This window comes from Thalassophryne amazonica, chromosome 12 (assembly GCF_902500255.1).
Source record: "Thalassophryne amazonica chromosome 12, fThaAma1.1, whole genome shotgun sequence".
NCBI classification, from domain to species: domain Eukaryota; kingdom Metazoa; phylum Chordata; class Actinopteri; order Batrachoidiformes; family Batrachoididae; genus Thalassophryne; species Thalassophryne amazonica.
In genome coordinates, this window is record NC_047114.1 from 26,373,836 (window position 1) to 26,392,539 (window position 18,704).

General features: G+C 46.6%; 1 protein-coding gene and 1 long non-coding RNA gene across 6 annotated transcripts in view; both read right to left on the bottom strand.

The window, feature by feature from the left end:
• Positions 1 to 18,704, bottom strand: part of LOC117522635 (NACHT, LRR and PYD domains-containing protein 3-like) — a 173,336-nt gene that overhangs the window by 126,093 nt on the left and 28,539 nt on the right. The gene's annotated exons all lie outside the window — the stretch shown is intronic.
• LOC117522637 lies at positions 7,083 to 9,349 on the bottom strand. The gene is made up of 2 exons (XR_004564269.1): positions 8,401 to 9,349; positions 7,083 to 7,724 (listed from the first exon to the last, which is right to left on the bottom strand). It is a non-coding gene; the product is annotated as an uncharacterized LOC117522637 (long non-coding RNA).

Sequence of the window (18,704 nt, forward strand, 5' to 3'; positions counted from 1 at the left end):
CTAATAGAGTATCATACCATGCCCTTCGACGTCTTCTGCAAATTGGAATTTTTGGAAAGGTAACTTGCCAATATACCTTTGTCTTCACTGTTGCTTGTGGCACAAGTAAAATTGTCCTGTTGACTTGTTTTAGTGAGATTTCTCCAGACGAGCTCCACTCGTGGTTGGACTTCTCTCACTTGATGTCCTTCCGTCATTCCCCAACAACCGGAGACCATGGCACCACCTACAAGGAGGAGTATGACCCAGCAGCCGACACCTCCAATCCCGGGGCTTCCACTGGTTGCCATAGCGACGCCCGCCTCTTGTGGTCCTCGATCGCCCGATCAGCAACTCCCAGCAGGGCATCAATCCGAGCCTAGACAACACAAGTGTAACTACGGGTAGAATGACAACGATTAGTCTTCTCTTACATAACACTTGATACAGGCACATTTACCCATTTTTCTTCACCCTGATAGAGTATACTAACAGTTGCATCATTCCCTTGAGCTATAATTTCTGCCGCCTTAGGCGGTCCGTTAGGTTGTTTCACCCAAACTTTGGCACCTGCTTGATCTGAGGCCTGTACCAACCCCATTTCACAAGGTTTAATGATTCCCCTTTGTTCAATATCAGGGGTTGTTCTCCAAACAATCTACAAACCACTCCAATCTCACCTTGATAATCTGCATCTATCACTCCGGCTTGAATAGTTAGCCCTTTGAGTGATAGACCACTACGTGGCAGGACATGCCCATATGTGCCCTTCGGACACTGTAGGCCTAGTCCTGTTTTTACCACTTGAATTTGGTCAGGTACCAATGTGACAGTAGTCAATGTTCTTAAGTCTAGTCCTGCTGAGCCTGGAGTTGCTCTGACAGGTAGTTCCGCTTGTGGATCAATTTTCCACATTTTGATGCTTTCTGTAGTATGCTCTATCATTTCTCCTGAAATCATTCTTATCAAGGGTGTGGATCCCGACCCTAAAGGTCGATTGTTCAGCTGATCCACAGCAGTAGTCAAGTCCTGTTTCCAATGTCGCATAGTGCGATCTTTTGACAGCTTCCGTAGGGTCTCTTTAAGAAGCCCGTTCATTCGCTCTATTAACCCCGCCGCTTGCGGGTAATAGGGAATATGATAAATCCATTCAACATGATGTTCTTTGGCCCACTCTTTCACTTTATTTCCTGTAAAGTGAGTGCCATTATCAGTTTGAATCTGTACTGGCAAACCATAATACTGCTGTATTATTTTCAAACACTTAAGTGTGGCCATTTGATTTGCAAATTTACATGGATGCACTACCAAGACCCCAGAAAATGTATCTACAGCAGTGCATGCATGTCTACATCCCTTAGACATGGGCAGTGGTCCAATAAAATCTAACTGCCAAATTTGACCAGGACTTTTTCCACGATTTAACTGCCCATGCAAATGTTGAGGAACACCCTTCCGGTGGTGTTGACATTGTTCACACTCAGTGATTGCTGTTTTCACATCATCCAATTTTAGATCAATACCTCGATCTCTGGCCCATTTTAGGGTACCTTGAACCCCCCCAATGTCCTGCTTTGACATGAGCCCATCTAGCCAATCCTGGGCTGAATTGTCTTAATTCAATCATTAGTCTTGTCCATTAGTGTGTGCATCTACATGCATCACAGTAATAGGAATTGTTTTAGCCTTTTCCCAAATGTCTTCCCACAATTCTCTTCCCCAAACTTCTTTAGAATGTATTTTCCAATTAATGGCATGCCATGTAGGCATCCAGGTAAGTAGTCCTTGGGTCACTGACCATGAATCTGTATAAATATGGAGGCCCTGTGGTCCTCCCTGCATGACCACCATATGCACGGCCTTCAACTCCGCCCACTGACTGCTTTTTCCTTCTCCTAATTCTTCCAGAGACTGACCTAATTGTGGATTAAAAGCTCCTGCTTTCCATCGCCTTTTTCCTGCTTGATATTGACAGGAACCATCAGTGAACCATGCTCGACTTTTCTCATCATCTGACAAATCATCCCACCTTTTTCCTGCTTTAACAGGAGATTCCTCCAATGGTTGAACTTCAAAAGGTTCCTCATCTTCCTCAGGAGCATCAGCTACTTGTTCATGCAGCAATGACACCCCTTTTTCACCTGGTTTTACACGCTCTGACACATACCATTTCCATTTTATCACACTAGCCTCCTGAGCTGTCCCTATTCGGTGAGTGGTGGGATTACTCATCACCCATGAGAGAATAGGTATCTGTGTCCTCATCATTACTTCATGTCCCACCGTTTGTGATTCAGTTTCAATCAACGCCCAATAGCATGCTAAAAGCTGTTTTTCAAAAGGTGTATAACGCATACCTGCGTCCGGGAGTTTTCTCGACCAGAATCCTAAAGGTTTTCGTATCCTGTTTTGTTTTTGCCATAAGCTCCAATTAGCATAATCATTTAGAGCAGACACTTGAAGTTCTACTGGTCCTGATTGCATTTTTCCTAAGGACACAGCTTGTTGTATGGCTTCCTTTGCCATATCAAATGAGCATTGTTGTTCCTCTCCCCATACAAACTCTTCTTTTTTTCTAGTGCATCGATATAAAGGCTGCAAAATCTGTCCTAAATGTGGAATATGATGTCTCCAAAATCCAAATAAACCAATATATCGTTGTGCATCTGTCTTACTGTGAGGTACTGGAAAGTTAGCTATTCTCTCTTTAGCTTTTTGTGTGATTTCCCTCTCTCCTTTATTCCAAACTATTCCTAAGAATTTCACTGTTTGAGCTGGTCCCTGAATCTTTGCTGGATTAATTTCCAAGCCAAATGATTTCATATGAGTCACTAATTTCGGTAGATATTCCACTACTTCTGCTTCTGTATCTCCTTGAAGCATAATGTCATCAATGTAATGTGAGATCATCATTCTCATTGGAACCTGGAACTGTTCCAAATGCTCCGCCACCACTCTATGACAAATAGTGGGACTGTGTAAATATCCTTGTGGCAATCTTGTGAATGTATATTGCCATCCTTCCCACGTAAATGCAAACTGTTCCATCCTATCCTCTGGGATTGGTATGGTAAAGAATGCATTGGCCAAATCTATAACAGCATACCACGTACCACTATGATGTTGCACTCGTTCAATTATACTCACAGCATCAGGTACAGCTGAAGTCAAAGCCGGTGTATGTTTATTTAGACCTCTAAAGTCTACAGTCATTCTCCATGTACCATCCGATTTACGAACTGGCCACAATGGATTATTCCATTTTGTTGTCACTGGTTTCAAAACTCCTGCCTCCAAGTAGTCTTTTATGGTTGCAGTAATTTCTGCTTGTCCTCCAGGAATACGATATTGTTTCTGATTAATCACACATGTAGCCTCTGGAATGGGAAAAGGTTTCATTTTTACTTTTCCCACCAGAATCATTCTTATGTTTGCTATCCCAAATTGAAATTTACCCTGTTCTAAATGCAAAGTCATTCCAGCTAAAATATCCATGCCAATTATCCATTCATTAATTGGAGTCACTATTACAGTGTACACTTTAATTGGCATATTTCCAATTTTAAGCGGTATCGATATATTTTTTCCATACACCAATTGTCCGCCTAATCCAGTTAAGGGAACTATAGGTCCCTTCATTTTCTCTGGATTTCCATGAATCAATGAGGCCTCCGCTCCTGTGTCCACTAAAGCCGAGGTGACTTGAACTGATTTTTTCCAAAATATTTCCAATCACACATGGGGTCTAATATCACTTGTGAACCATTGTTTTAATTCTCGGCGGGCCACAAGAGTTTGACCATCATCCTAATCTTCCTCGCAAGGGTCAAAGCTCCAAGAACGCCTTTCTTTATTTTTCCCCTTCTTTTTGTCTTTCTTTCCTTTCCGGACTGCAGCTATTTGCAGCTGATCATCATCAGAGTCCTCCTCCTCCTCCTCCTGTAGGGGAGGGGCACTAGGTTTCACTCCTTTTCTCCCTGCACAATTTCTTTCAACAATGAGGCCAATTCAAACATATCAGGGTGCATCCCTGACACACAAGTCACTTTCAATCCTTTTTGTTTACATTTTTCAGCCAAGAAGGAAGTTGGTACACCGTCTATTTCTTCGGCTTGAATTTCCAATTGCTTCACTTGTTGTTCTAATCTTGTCACCTTTTGTGATTTAGCACATTCTGATGAGCGGACTGTATCTAAAGTTAAAACCCGCTCTTTCCAGGCTTCTGCACAAATCCACATCATTTCATGAATACCTCCCAACGGAGCTTTCTCTTAACCTCCACCCGTTTTAACATTTCACATAAAACTGGCGGAGTCGCGGTGGGAATCGCTCCAGTCCACGGCCCAGGGCGTCCCCCACGTCGCCGTAGAAGCTGGCCTATTTCCTTAAAAGTGATCCCATCCCACCCCGGGACCACTTCTTCCTGCTGAGATGCCACCTCCGCATCTCTCTTTCCCAATCTAAAGCAAGACTCCTGCTGAGATGCCACCTCCGCATCTCTCTTTCCCAATCTAAAGCAAGACATTTCTGTGTGTAGTCTGAGCGTAACCGTATCCTGCCGACAACGCCAAAAATGTTTTGAAACACAAGGTTCGGTCAGATCGGCACACAGAAATGATCACACAGACTGCATTTTGCTAGAATAAAAAGGCGTATATTTATTCCCCACAAAAGCAGTTACATCAAACACAAGTGGTTGCAGCGCATTTTTCTCTTACCGTGACGCCTTTAAGGTGGAGAGCCAACACCTTCAGCAGAGTGCGCCTGTCAACCGGCTGGGCGTTCGTACGTTAACCCGCAGCAGACTCTGTTGAAGCATGGTTCTACTCCCTCTTTTCTAGTGTGTCCGCGAAGGGAGGGTGAGTGGCCAACTCAACCTCCCTGGCGCACATAATTTCTTTAATCAACAGGCATCTGAAAGTTATTTCAAAGATATAATAAAAGCAGTTCTTCACTCCCAGTTCAGAATGATCCCAGCATGCTTCACTCCCAGTCGTTAGTGGCTACGAAAACAAAGTCGTGCTATCAGTGTAATACTAACAAGTACATCCAGCTCTTCGCTCCCAGTTCAGACTGACCCCAGAGTGCTAAAACAAAATTAAATAACAAATACATTCTCAGGGTTACTTTAAGACAGGTGCAAAACAGCACAATAACATTTTTATTATACAGATGACGTGTGAACATTAGAGGTGTAATAATATTCAGCTCCTGGTTCACACTTTGACACACTCACCAGATTTAGAATGAAACACAAACTCAGACTGTGAAAAATTACTTTATTCCTCTTCAAGGCTCAAATGGACAAAAACACATTTTATGAGTTTGAGCATTTTTACTTTTTACAGTTTTAATGACAGATTTGAGAGGAAAAAAGAAAACAAGAACAAACTGTTTTACTTGGACATAGCTCCACCTGTCCAATGGCTGCAGGTGGGCAGAGTCCTGAGGACGAAACCTAAATGATTTGTGAGCAGACAGACAGACAACACAAACTGCTTTGATCATAAAAAGACGATCAGGAGAGACAGATTTCAAGCTGTCAATCATGAACACACTGTCCCAGAGACAACAATAAGTGGACTCTGTTTATTGTTTGTTTCTTTGTACAAACAAACAAACTGTCAATCATGTGAAAATCATGTTAGTGTAAGCCTGGTTCACAAAGCAAGATTTTAAAATTATCTGTAGGTTTCCAAAACCTGAGAGACCACACATTCAAGATGGAGATTAAAAACAAAAAAAAAATCATAGATTTAACAGCCTTGGTCGTACAGTGTGCAGCCACACGATAAGGACAACAACACGACACACAAACAGATTTCACACACAAACATTCCCAAGTCAGACAGGAAATCTTGCAAAATCTCTTGAGATTAAATGTGACTTCAGAGGAAACAAACGGAGATAGTTTGTGGACTATTTACAACAGAGGAAAAAATAAAACTGTACAAAAAGAAAAGACATTCTTTAAAGGAGTGGAGACAGCTCAACCACTGGACTTTCTGGTGCAACATAACAGCTGTTTTGATTTTAGATTTCGCTCTGTGCGTCCATCACCTTGCTATCTGATTGGCTGTACGTCACATTCGGCAGGCTGTGTGCTCGTTTGTGCTTGGGGGACACCACACATGCTGTGATATTGGGCCAAGACAATCCAACATGTTAAATATGTTGTGTGGGCCGCCAGAAGAGGAGGTACTGCTGGCCCACCACCAGAGGGCGCCCTGCCTGAAGTGCGGGCTTCAGGCACGAGAGGGCGCTGCCGCCTCCAGGAACAGCCGAGGTGACAACTGTCACCCATCAACCATGACAGCTGTCACCGATCATCTACATCACACCAGGAATAAAAGCAGGAAGACACCTCCACCACATCGCCGAGATATCAACTTCAGTGAGAGGTAATAGACTCAGCCGTTTGTGTTTTACAATATAATCTGTATATTGTGAGTGTTTGCAGGAGTACCGGTCCCTCTGTCTGTGGAAGCTGTGTGAGTGCTGGACGGCACTCTTTTCCCCTGAGGAATCACTGCGGTACTCTGCAGAATATTGAGTGAGAGGTGGAGGTGGAATTCCCACCATTATTGTTACTGGGTGTACACACACCCACACTTGACTGTCTTTGTTTTCCGCCAGCAGTACCAGATCCGACACACCGAGACGGTGGCCACCTGGGGACTTCGGGACTTGGCGGCTCCAGTATCCCTCGGGTTCGGTGGCGGTGGAAATCGTGTGGTTCCGGTTCGTCTCCAGACGGGCGTCTCCTATCGTCGAGCCTGCCCACACGACACCTTTATTGATTGACTTGTATCCATTCTGTAATCTGCTGTGTTTGGTTGTGGCATTCACAACAGTAAAGTGTTCTAATTTAACTCCTTCTATTTGTCCGTTCATTTACGCCCCCTGTTGTGGGTCCGTGTCACTACACTTTCCCAACAAAATATCTCTGATTTGCAGTCAGAGTGCTCCTCATGTCTTTCTGAGCAAATCAGAGCGCTCTTAATACACCACACAAGGTAAGGCTATCTGATAAATTGTTGGTAGGGAAAGATCGAGGCAGATGTCGACCTAATTATTTTGCCATGTGAACCAGCCATTACAGGCTGAATTTACAACCAGTGAGACGTCAAAATCAAACCAGCTGGACATTTACTGTCCAAACATGTGTGATCGAGTGTTTGTGTCCACAGGAGGAGACTATCTGTCCTACAGTCCACACAGAGACACCGAGGAACCAGAACCAGACCTGAACCTGAACCCAGCATACAGAGGTTCAGTGAACGTGCAGCAGAAGGTGTGGATGTGGATCAGAGAGTCAGAGGAGACGTCATAGAAGGACAGAGTGCCAGCAGGACAGTCCACAAACACTGAGACTCTGTGAGAGGACGAAGGGGAGAGAGGAAGGTGTGTTTGTCTGTTATTGTGGTAGACAGAATAACAACAACCCTCAGTGCATCTCAGACACCAGGACTGATCATTACGCCCAAACCGACAATCCAAACTGTCTCCTTTCCTTCTGATTCTTCTGTAAGTCACTGATATAAAAACGTGTCGTCTCCACTCAACCTCCCAGTAACAGCGACCAGTTAGACCAGTTGGACTCAGGACCTGAGGGCAAAGGTCAAATCTGTCTGGATGATCAGGATATGATTGATCCTCGTCCACACGTTCCACCTTTGTGTTGTTGTTGGACAGTTTGAGTTCTCTGTTCGCTGAGTTTGGATCCAGAGAGAGTTCACAGAAATCTGATGGAACAAAACACAACACAGTTATCAATCAGTTCACTGATCAACACAATGTGGTCAGAGTGATTGATCGAACAGTTATTGATCGATCAGTTAACAGATCAGCACAATGCAGCCGTAGTTATTGATCAATCAGTTCATCAATCAACAAGAAGCAGCCATAGTTATCGATCAATCGGTTTACTGATCAGCAGAATGCAGCCGGAGATATCGATTGATTAGTTCACCGATCAACATGACACAGCCGGTGTTACCTATCCAACAGTTCAATGATCAGTTGTCGATTGATCAGTTCATTCATCAGCACAATTTTGATTCAGAGCGTGCACGGAGAGAAGAGGAGGGGCTAGTCACAGTCAGGTCAGACAGACAGGAAGTGGGCGGGGCCTCTCAGTGTGCTGTTCACAGCTTTGTGGTTGAATATGAACTCGTTAAAAAAAGAAAAAGCAACATGTGGCATCAGTGTTGATTTTGTTTCTGCCACAAATAAATCAAAGTGTGAAAACACTGAATTTATTTTCAACGTGTCCATTTGGAGAAGTCGTGCACGTGACACACGTGGATCAGACGCGCCTTCATGTTGAACTCTGCTTCACTGTCAGTAGGACTTCAATGAGTGATGTCACAGAGGGTGGTTTCTATGGAAACAGATGGATCAAAGTACAAACAGACTTACACTTCCTCAGACCTGGTCTCAGCCATCGGACTCCACCAGGATCCACCCTGAAAGGAGGAGGGGGCGGAGCAACACATGGGCTTTAATCATGGAAACATCAACATGACATTGATCTCATCCACACACTTTAGTTCTTCTCTTCTAACACACTCATCACTCCAAATGGATCATTGATTATTGATCACCTCTAACTGTGCTGATCAGCAGGAAACAACAACTTTTAGCTTTTTCAAGTTTGAAGATTCTGGTGAAAATCTGTTCAAGTGGATTTAATTGTTTAAATCAGGACTCACTAACCCTGCTCCTGGAGGTCACCTGACTCTGGAGGCTCTGCCCACTGCTCATTAAGTCAGGTGTGCTCAGCCAATCAGATTAAGGCATTGCATGTGCCCTTATATTGTAGAGCCACGTAGCAAATCCTCCAGAATTAAAACTAAATCTTTCAAAGATTATTAAACACTAGATTTATTTAAAAAAAAAAAGTTTTAAGTTTGAAATTTGATGCTTCTTTTTTTCCAGTCTGTGCAGGAAGGGATGGCGCCCACATAGATTTCAACCAATCAGCAGGCAGTATTGGTGAGAGATCCCTTCGTAAGATGGCGGCGTCCATGAGTTCACCGAAAGACCAGATCAGATTGTCTTGTAATTTCTGGGACTAAAACAGAACACCTGCTCTCTTTGGGATCAGATGATATCAGGAAACAGAAGATGTAAATGTGTTCCATGATGCATAACACAAAATGGATGACACACATCCAAAATGTCCTTGTATTTGGTAAAACTATCTGATCTTTTTACAACTGTCTAATTGATGAAATCTTTCTTATAGATATTTATGTTTATAGATGTCTCAAGCAATGTCCAAATACCAATCAGTTTAAAGGAGACCTGCATTGAAAAAAATGCAGTCAGAGTTTTTGAACAAAAAATGACTTACATTTACACATGAGATCCTTCTGAATGTAGTAAAGTAAATCTGCAAGCCCAGATCTGTCATTCAACGGAGAAATCTTCATTTAAAAATGACAAATTTACAGCTAACATTTAGCCCTCCGCAAATTGTCCCTCTCATCATGGACGCTGCCGAGACGTCACGGACAAGACCCTCTCCCAGCATGCATTGCGCCAATTGTAATTTGTGGATTTACGTCAGTTTGCATCTGCACCTTTTTCTTGTCTTATACGGAAGGATCTACTTTTTTTAAAACTTCATATTGTCTTAAGGCACGTTTGGTGAGTACACATTTCTTTTATTTGTGCTTGAAAATTATTTTGGGGGACTTTTTCATACGCCCGTTTGAGTGGTGTCGCAATGAAAATCTACTGTCTTTCGCCTCCGGTACCATCGCGGGATATGGAGGCGAGACCCGCAAAGAATCCCAGTCATTAAAAATATATAAACCTCTCTCAGCGTCCATGGAGCTCTGTGGCTCCGATTGCTGAGACGTGCGGTGCTGTGGATTTTGCCACAAGAAGTCTGTCCTTGCAGCAACAGGTGTACCGGCTGCTTCGCATTAAAACAGCGAGCGTAATCTCAGGACTTGTGCCAAGTGTGCTGCAGCTCCATTCAGTAGACAGAGAGGTGATACCGGTGTTGTGCGCTGAATCTGGCACCGGCTGCAAAGCAGACACGGGCGGTGTGAGTGGCCCGCGTCGGCGGTTAATGAGCTCGTTAACGAGCCCGCAGACTTAATAAGCACAGCGGAGGCAGAGAGCGGGAGAGGAAGAACGGCGCCCGCTGTCGATGTCGTTGCTGATCTGAGCACACAGATCTGTATCTCACATTCATTGCAGCTTACTTTTGGATGTTGAAACCAGGAGGTGTATAAGTAACATTACTAGCAGATAAAATCAATTTCAATGCGGGATCAGACTGAAGGCGGGAGCACGTCGTCTTGTCCCTGACATCATGGAAATGATACGGCTGTACAAACTGTTTTCACAGAGGGCTAAATGTTAGCTGCAAATTTGTCATTTTTAAATGAAGATTTCTCCGCAGAATTACAAATTTGGGCTTACAGATTTACTTTACTGCATTCACAAGGGTCTTATAAATACATATCAGCTATTTCTTTCTGAAATCTGACCACATTTATTTCAATGCAGGTCTACTTTAAATGCCAATATAAGGAAATAATGTTTTCTGAATATGTGAAAATTGTCAAAATTCTCTGAATTCTCTGAAAATTCAATTCATATTGAAAGGATTATATAGCTGTTGGTTAAAGTATGGACAATTAAGTTGTTGATTTTTAATGTGATGTGTGCTGTTATTGGTGTGGATATGATGAGGAATTTGAGTTTATTGATTATTTTAAGATGTCTGTGTTTTGCTGTTCTGCTCACTTTGTTTTATTTTGGTTTTGTTGTGATAAGTAAAAGTTGCTGTTGGTGTATATAAGTTTTGCTTCTACCTACACCCTTTCGGTTGCATGGGTTGACTGGCTGAGAAATTAGTTTTGATTTATTTTGTTTTGTTTTATTTTGTTGCAAAGTTCTTTTCTTGAGCCAAATAAACTTGAACTTGAATTGATAAAACCAATCAGCATGATGGAACACTGTTTTATTGCTTGACATTACACTACATACATAAACACACACTATAAGATTTTTACATAACAACCATGAATGCACCACAAACAGACAGCCCCCTGTTTTCACTACATTTTGCAGCCATCTCAGATAGACACTGATTCAAGCCAGGTTAGGAACTTCCCATATGGGGGTGGCTTAGGCTGAAAGAACATAAGTTAGTGAAGGAGAAACATCTGGGTTCTTTGTTCCAGGTGTTTGCATGCAACAATTTCAACATCCCAGGGCTGAGATAACTCTGTATCAGCTGTAACAACTCTTTACAACACAACATTTAAACTTTGAAATCCGTTTCCTGTCCAATTCTTTTTGGAGATCTCATCGTGATAAAAGAACTGAACAGAAATGGTGTTTCTGCTCAGTTAACAGTGAGATTTGGTGAACTTGAGGCCTTTTTACCGATTCAGGATGGTGTATTCTTAAATACTGAACATTGTAGCCACATTTGAAAGTAGTCCGTTTCTTTTTGAAGATCTCACAGTGATAAACTAACCGAACAGAAGATTTTTTTGTCATCTTTTTGGTCACACGTTACTTTTTGTTAAACACGCGGCCACGCTACTGTGACGCTCATTTTGTCGCAGAGTCCCAAAAGTCTCAGAATCTTTGTGGAATATTTGAAATCTAATTAACAGGTTTCTTCATGTTTGACTTTTCTTTTTGTGATCTTTGACTCTGGAGGGAAAAGTTTCAAATTGCACTCGTTTGGAATCCGTCTTGGATTCTGAACTCACAGCAATAATAAGAACACGAAACTGAAACATCCAAGTCCTGAAAAAATGTCCATTTACTATGTTGGGGACAAAGAAAAACCAGATCAGTACAGGTTCAACATCCAACATCCACTGGAGTTTTATCTTTTAACTATAGAAAAAAAAAAACAGGAATGGATCCCTTTCTGATTGATAAATGAAATATTTGAATTGTCTGATTTACTGGATGTCAGTTTGATTCCGGTCCTGGTCAGAATTATTAAATATTTAAAATATGTTCAAAAATCATTATCAATCAATAAATTTTCAATCATTTTAGAAAAAATACAAAACAACAACAAAACAAAATGTTTTCACAGTAAATGAATACAAAAAAAACATTAATTTTTGTTAAATATTGACAGACTTTGAAGAGTTTGAAACTGTCACTTTTACAGCAGTTTTCTTCAGACAAGTCAGAGGATGAACACATTTCTTGGACTTCATTTCCATCAATCATCCAGCAACACAAAGAATATAAATACAAGAAAACAGATCGGATCAGGGCTCTGGTCTCCCATGTTCCTTCTGACAAACCAGCTGAAATTTACTTTTTTATTCCTTCTTTGTCTTAGTGTTAAGTTGAATCACTGCTGATGTCACAGAAAAAATGTTTCACTCTGCACAGAAAATGTTGATGTGTTCATCTGACTGATCCAAAGAAAACTGTGAAAATAATGATTTAATGTAAAATCTTCAATAGTTATGTCACACATACATTTTATGTTGGTATTTTTATTTCACTAGATCAAAGTGTTTTGCTGTTTTTCAGTAACTTTGGACATTTTATTAAATATGAGGCTGTTTGTTGACCAGGACTGAGTTAAACTGAATGTTCCCAAAAATATAAGAATGTGGTGAACTTTAAAGTTTTTACAAATAATTTGTGGTTTGAAAAACAATACTTTGGCTTTTTTGTCTATGAATTTAAGTTTATTCTTCCATTTCTCACATCCAGAAAATGTGTTATCACGACCGATTCGCTGATGAAGCGAGACAAAGGAACACCTCCGTTTCGGAGTGTTAGAGGACAAGTTGGGACATGTGTTGTGTGGGCCGCCAGAAGAGGAGGTACTGCTGGCCCACCACCAGTGGGCGCCCTGCCTGAAGTGCGGGCTTCAGGCACGAGAGGGCGCTGTCGCCACGGACACAGCCGGGGGTGACAGCTGTCACTCATTATCTCTTGACAGCTGTCACCCATCTACTCTACATCATCTCACTCCATAAAGACCAGACGTCATCTCCACCTCGTTGCCGAGATATCGTACTTCGTTGGAGGTAATAGACTCAGCCGTTTGTCTTTTGCAACATATCTGTATATTGTGAGTGTTTGCAGGAGTACCGGTCCCTCTTTCTGTGGAGGCTGAGTGAGTGCAGGACGGCACTCTTTTCCCCTGAGGAATCACTGTGGTACTCTGCAACATATTGAGTGAGAGGTGGAGGTGGCATTCCCACCGTTGTTGTTACGGGGTGTACACACACCCACACTTGACTGTCTTTGTTCTCGCCAGCAGTATCAGATCCGACAGTCGGGGACGGTGATCACCTGGGAATTCGGGACTTGGCGGCTCCAGTATTCACCAGGTTCGATGGCGGCGGAAATCGTGTGGTTCCGGCTCTTCTCAGGACAGATGTCTTCTATCCTTGAGCCTGCCCACACGTCACCTTTGTGGATTGACTGTAATCATATTCTGAGATTGTCTGTATGTTCGTTAATTTTTGGCTCATCTATTGACCGTTCATTTGCGCCCCCTGTTGTGGGTCTGTGTCACTACACTTTCACAACAGGATATCTCGGCCAGCGTCATGGACTCCGAGGGGCGTCACCCGGCTGTTGAACGACCAATGGGAGAGCAGGGAGCGCAGGCGTCTGCACGAGGCGTGATTGGTGAGCTGCAGCACATTCTCACCGCCTTTACGGCACGGTTGGATCAAATGACCGAGCAAAACATCCTCCTGAACCGCAGAGTGGAGGCTCTCTCCGCGCAGGTGGTGGCGAGCGCTCAGGGCGCTGCTGCATCTCCTCCTCCTGCCGACCCTGTGCAGGATATGAACGTTCCAGTGGTGGTTCAACAACCCCTCCCACCATCCCCTGAAGCATACATAAGCCCTCCTGAGCCGTACGGAGGTTGTGTGGAGACGTGCGCGGACTTTCTCATGCAGTGTTCGCTCGTCTTCGCACAACATCCCGTCATGTACACGTCAGATGCTAGTAAAATAGCTTATGTGATTGCTCTGCTTCGGGGTAAGGCACGCGCCTGGGCTACGGCGCTTTGGGAACAGAACTCACGGTTGTTATCAGCATACACTGGGTTTGTGGGGGAGTTCAGAACAGTGTTTGATCACCCTAACAGAGGAGAGACCGCTTCAACAATGCTGCTGTCAATGCGACAGGGGCGCCGGTGCGCAGCCGAATATGCAGTCGACTTCCGCATCGCGGCTGCGAGGTCCGGCTGGAATAACGTTGCGCTCCGCGCCGCCTTCATAAACGGACTGTCATCGGTCCTGAAGGAGCATCTGGTAGCTAAGGAGGAATCGCGGGATTTAGATGGGCTTATCGATCTCGTTATACGGTTAGACAATCGGTTGGAGGAACGCCGTCGGGAGCGAGGCGAAGGACATGGCCGGATACGCGCCGCCCCTCTCCCTTCCGGGTTCGAAAAGGGGCCGCCCTCCCCACGCTCCACAGCCGCAGCGCTCCGTGGGGCAACAGCTCCCCCTGCTGACATTGTTAGGGAAACGCACAGGGCCAAAATGAGGAGGCTGGTCCGCGGGGAGTGTTTTCTCTGCAGCTCAAAGGAGCACACACAGAAAAACTGCCCCAAATGGCCACAACAACAACCGCCCTCAGAGACTGGGCTAAGGGGGGGGTCAAAACATTCACGTGGGACACACACAGATTGCCACACGACTCCCAGTTACAATCCTGAGTGGGGATTTAACCCTTCAAGCCCCAGCACTGGTGGACACGGGGTCAGAAGGGAAATTGCTAGACAGCAGATGGGCAAGGGAGGTAGGGCTCCCTCTGGTGGCGCTTCCTTCGCCATTGCAGGTGCGGGCACTAGATGGCACCCTCCTCCTTTAATCACACACAAGACACAACCAGTAACTCTGGTGGTGTCTGGAAACCATCGGGAGGAGATTGAGTTTTTTGTAACTCCTTCTACCTCCCGCGTGATTTTGGGCTTCCCATGGATGTTGAAGCACAATCCCCGGATTGATTGGCCGTCTGGGGTGGTGGTTCAGTGGAGCGAAACCTGCCATCGGGTGTGTTTAGGATCCTCGGTTCCTCCCGGTTTACAGGCTAAGGAGGAGGTCAAAGTCCCTCCCAATCTGACGGCAGTGCCGGTTGAGTACCACGATCTTGCTGACATCTTCAGCAAGGATCTGGCACTCACCCTTCCCCCGCACCGTCCGTACGATTGTGCCATTGATTTGTTTCCAGGTGCTGAGTTCCCGTCCAGCAGGCTGTACAACCTCTCACGACCTGAGCGCAAATCAATGGAGACCTACATCCGGGACTCATTAGCTGCCGGGCTGATCCAGAACTCCACCTCCCCGATGGGGGCAGGTTTCTTTTTTGTGGGCAAGAAAAATGGCGGACTCCGTCCATGCATTGATTACAGGGGGCTGAATGAGATTACGGTTCGCAACCGATACCCGTTGCCATTGTTGGATTCCGTGTTCACCCCCCTGCATGGAGCCAAATCTTTACTAAGCTGGATCTTAGAAATGCGTATCACCTGGTTCGGATCCGGAAGGGAGATGAATGGAAGACGGCATTTAACACCCCGTTAGGTCACTTTGAGTACCTGCTCATGCCGTTCGGCCTCACCAACGCCCCCGCGACGTTCCAAGCCTTGGTTAACGACGTCTTGCGGGACTTCCTGCACCGATTCGTCTTCGTATATCTGGACGATATTCTCATCTTTTCTCCGGATCCTGAGACCCATGTCCAGCATGTACGTCAGGTCCTGCAGCGGTTGTTAGAGAACCGACTGTTTGTGAAGGGCGAGAAGTGCGAGTTTCACCGCACGTCTTTGTCCTTCCTGGGGCTTATCATCTCCTCTAACTCCGTCGCCCCTGATCCGGCCAAGGTTGCGGCGGTGAGAGATTGGCCCCAACCAACAAGCCGTAGGAAGCTGCAACAGTTCCTCGGCTTCCCTAATTTCTATAGGAGGTTCATTAAGGGCTACAGTCAGGTAGTTAGCCCCCTGACAGCCCTGACCTCTCCAAAAGTCCCCTTCACCTGGTCGGATCGGTGCGAAGCCGCGTTCAAGGAGTTGAAACGACGGTTCTCTACTGCGCCAGTTTTGGTGCAGCCCGACCCTAGCCGCCAGTTCGTGGTTGAAGTGGACGCCTCTGACTCAGGGATAGGAGCCGTGCTATCCCAGAGCGGAGAGACTGATAAGGTTCTTCACCCGTGTGCCTACTTTTCACGCAGGGTGACCCCGGCTGAACGGAACTATGACGTCGGCAATCGAGAACTCCTTGCGGTGAAAGAGGCTCTTGAGGAGTGGAGACACCTGTTGGAGGGAGCGTCTGTGCCGTTCACGGTTTTCACTGACCATCGGAACCTGGAGTATATCAGGACCACCAAGCGGCTGAACCCCAGGCAAGCCCGCTGGTCACTGTTCTTCGGGTGTTTTGACTTCCGGATCACCTATCGCCCCGGGACCAAGAACCAGAGGTCGGATGCCTTGTCCCGGGTACACGAAGAGGAGGTCAAAACTGCACTGTCGGATCCACCGGAGCCCATCCTGCCTGAGTCCACTATCGTGGCCACCCTCACCTGGGACGTGGAGAAGATCGTCTGGGAGGCCCTGGCACGGAGCCCGGACCCAGGAACAGGTCCGAAGAACCGTTTGTACGTCCCACCAGAGGCCAGAGCTAAAGTCTTGGACTTCTGTCACGGTTTCCAAGCTCTCCTGTCATCCAGGGTGCGAAGGACCGTGGCAGTTGTCCGGCAGCGCTTCTGGTGGGCGTCTATGGAGGCCGACGTCCGGGAGTACATCCAGGCCTGCACCACCTGTGCCAGGGGCAAGGCAGACCATAAAAGGTCCCAAAGACTTCTCCAGCCGTTACCTGTGCCTCATCGCCCCTGGTCCCACATCGGCCTGGATTTCGTCACGGGCCTCCCGCCGTCCCAGGGCAACACCATCATCTTCACGATAGTGGACTGATTCTCCAAGGCGGCCCACTTCGTGGCCCTCCCGAAGCTCCCAACAGCCCAGGAGACAGCAGACCTCCTGGTCCACCACGTCGTCCGTCTGCATGGGATACCCACCGCATCGTCTCGGATCGTGGTCCCCAGTTTCTCCTCACACATCTGGAGGAGCTTCTGCCGGGAACTGGGGGCTACTGTGAGCCTCTCATCCGGGTATCATCCGCGACCAATGGACAGGCAGAACGGGCCAATCAGGAATTGGAGCAAGCTCTGCGCTGTGTGACGTCCGCACACCCGACGGCCTGGAGTAAACATCTGGCCTGGATCGAGTATGTGCATAACAGCCAGGTGTCCTCTGCCACCGGCCTCTCCCCATTTGAGGTGTGTTTGGGGTATCAGCCCCCGTTGTTTCCCGTGGTGGAGGGAGAGGTCGGTGTGCCCTCGGTCCAGGCCCACCTGCGGAAGTGCCGTCGGGTGTGGCGCTCCGCCCGTTCTGCCTTGTTGAAGGCCTGGACGAGGGCGAAGATCCATGCAGACCGCCGGCGATCCCCGGCCCCTGCTTACCAGCCCGGGCAGGAGGTGTGGCTTTCCACGAAGGACATCCCCCTCCAGGTGGACTCCCCGAAACTTCAGGACAGATATATCGGACCATTCAAGATCCTCAAAGTCCTCAGTCCTGCCGCAGTGAAGCTCCAACTCCCGGCTTCACTGCGGATCCACCCGGTTTTTCACGTGTCACGGATCAACCTCACCACACCTCACCCCTCTGTGCTCCCGGACCGGCGCTGCCTCCTGCTCGGATCATCGACGGGGAGCCGGCTTGGACGGTGCACCGGCTCCTGGACGTCCATCGGATGGGCCGGGGGTTCCAGTACTTGGTGGACTGGGAGGGGTATGGGCCCGAAGAACGCTCCTGGGTGAAGAGGAGCTTCATCCTGGATCCGGCCCTCCTGGCCGACTTCTACCACCGTCACCCGGACAAGCCTGGTCGGGCGCCAGGAGGCGCCCGTTGAGGGGGGGGGGTCCTGTTGTGTGGGCCGCCAGAAGAGGAGGTACTGCTGGCCCACCACCAGTGGGCGCCCTGCCTGAAGTGCGGGCTTCAGGCACGAGAGGGCGCTGCCGCCACGGACACAGCCGGGGGTGACAGCTGTCACTCATTATCTCTTGACAGCTGTCACCCATCTACTCTACATCATCTCACTCCATAAAGACCAGACGTCATCTCCACCTCGTTGCCGAGATATCGTACTTCGTTGGAGGTAATAGACTCAGCCGTTTGTCTTTTGCAACATATCTGTATATTGTTAGTGTTTTCAGGAGTACCGGTCCCTCTTTCTGTGGAGGCTGAGTAAGTGCAGGACGGCACTCTTTTCCCCTGAGGAATCACTGCGGTACTCTGCAACATATTGAGTGAGAGGTGGAGGTGGCATTCCCACCGTTGTTGTTACGGGGTGTACACACACCCACACTTGACTGTCTTTGTTCTCGCCAGCAGTACCAGATCCGACAGTCGGGGACGGTGATCACCTGGGAATTCGGGACTTGGCGGCTCCAGTATTCAACAGGTTCGGGTGGCGGCGGAAATCGTGTGGTTCCGGCTCTTCTCAGGACAGACATCTTCTATCCTCGAGCCTGCCCACACGTCACCTTTGTGGATTGACTGTAATCATATTCTGAGATTGTCTGTATGTTCGTTGTGCACCTTCACAACATTAAATTGTTAATTTTTGGCTCATCTATTGACCGTTCATTTGCGCCCCCTGTTGTGGGTCCGTGTCACTACACTTTCACAA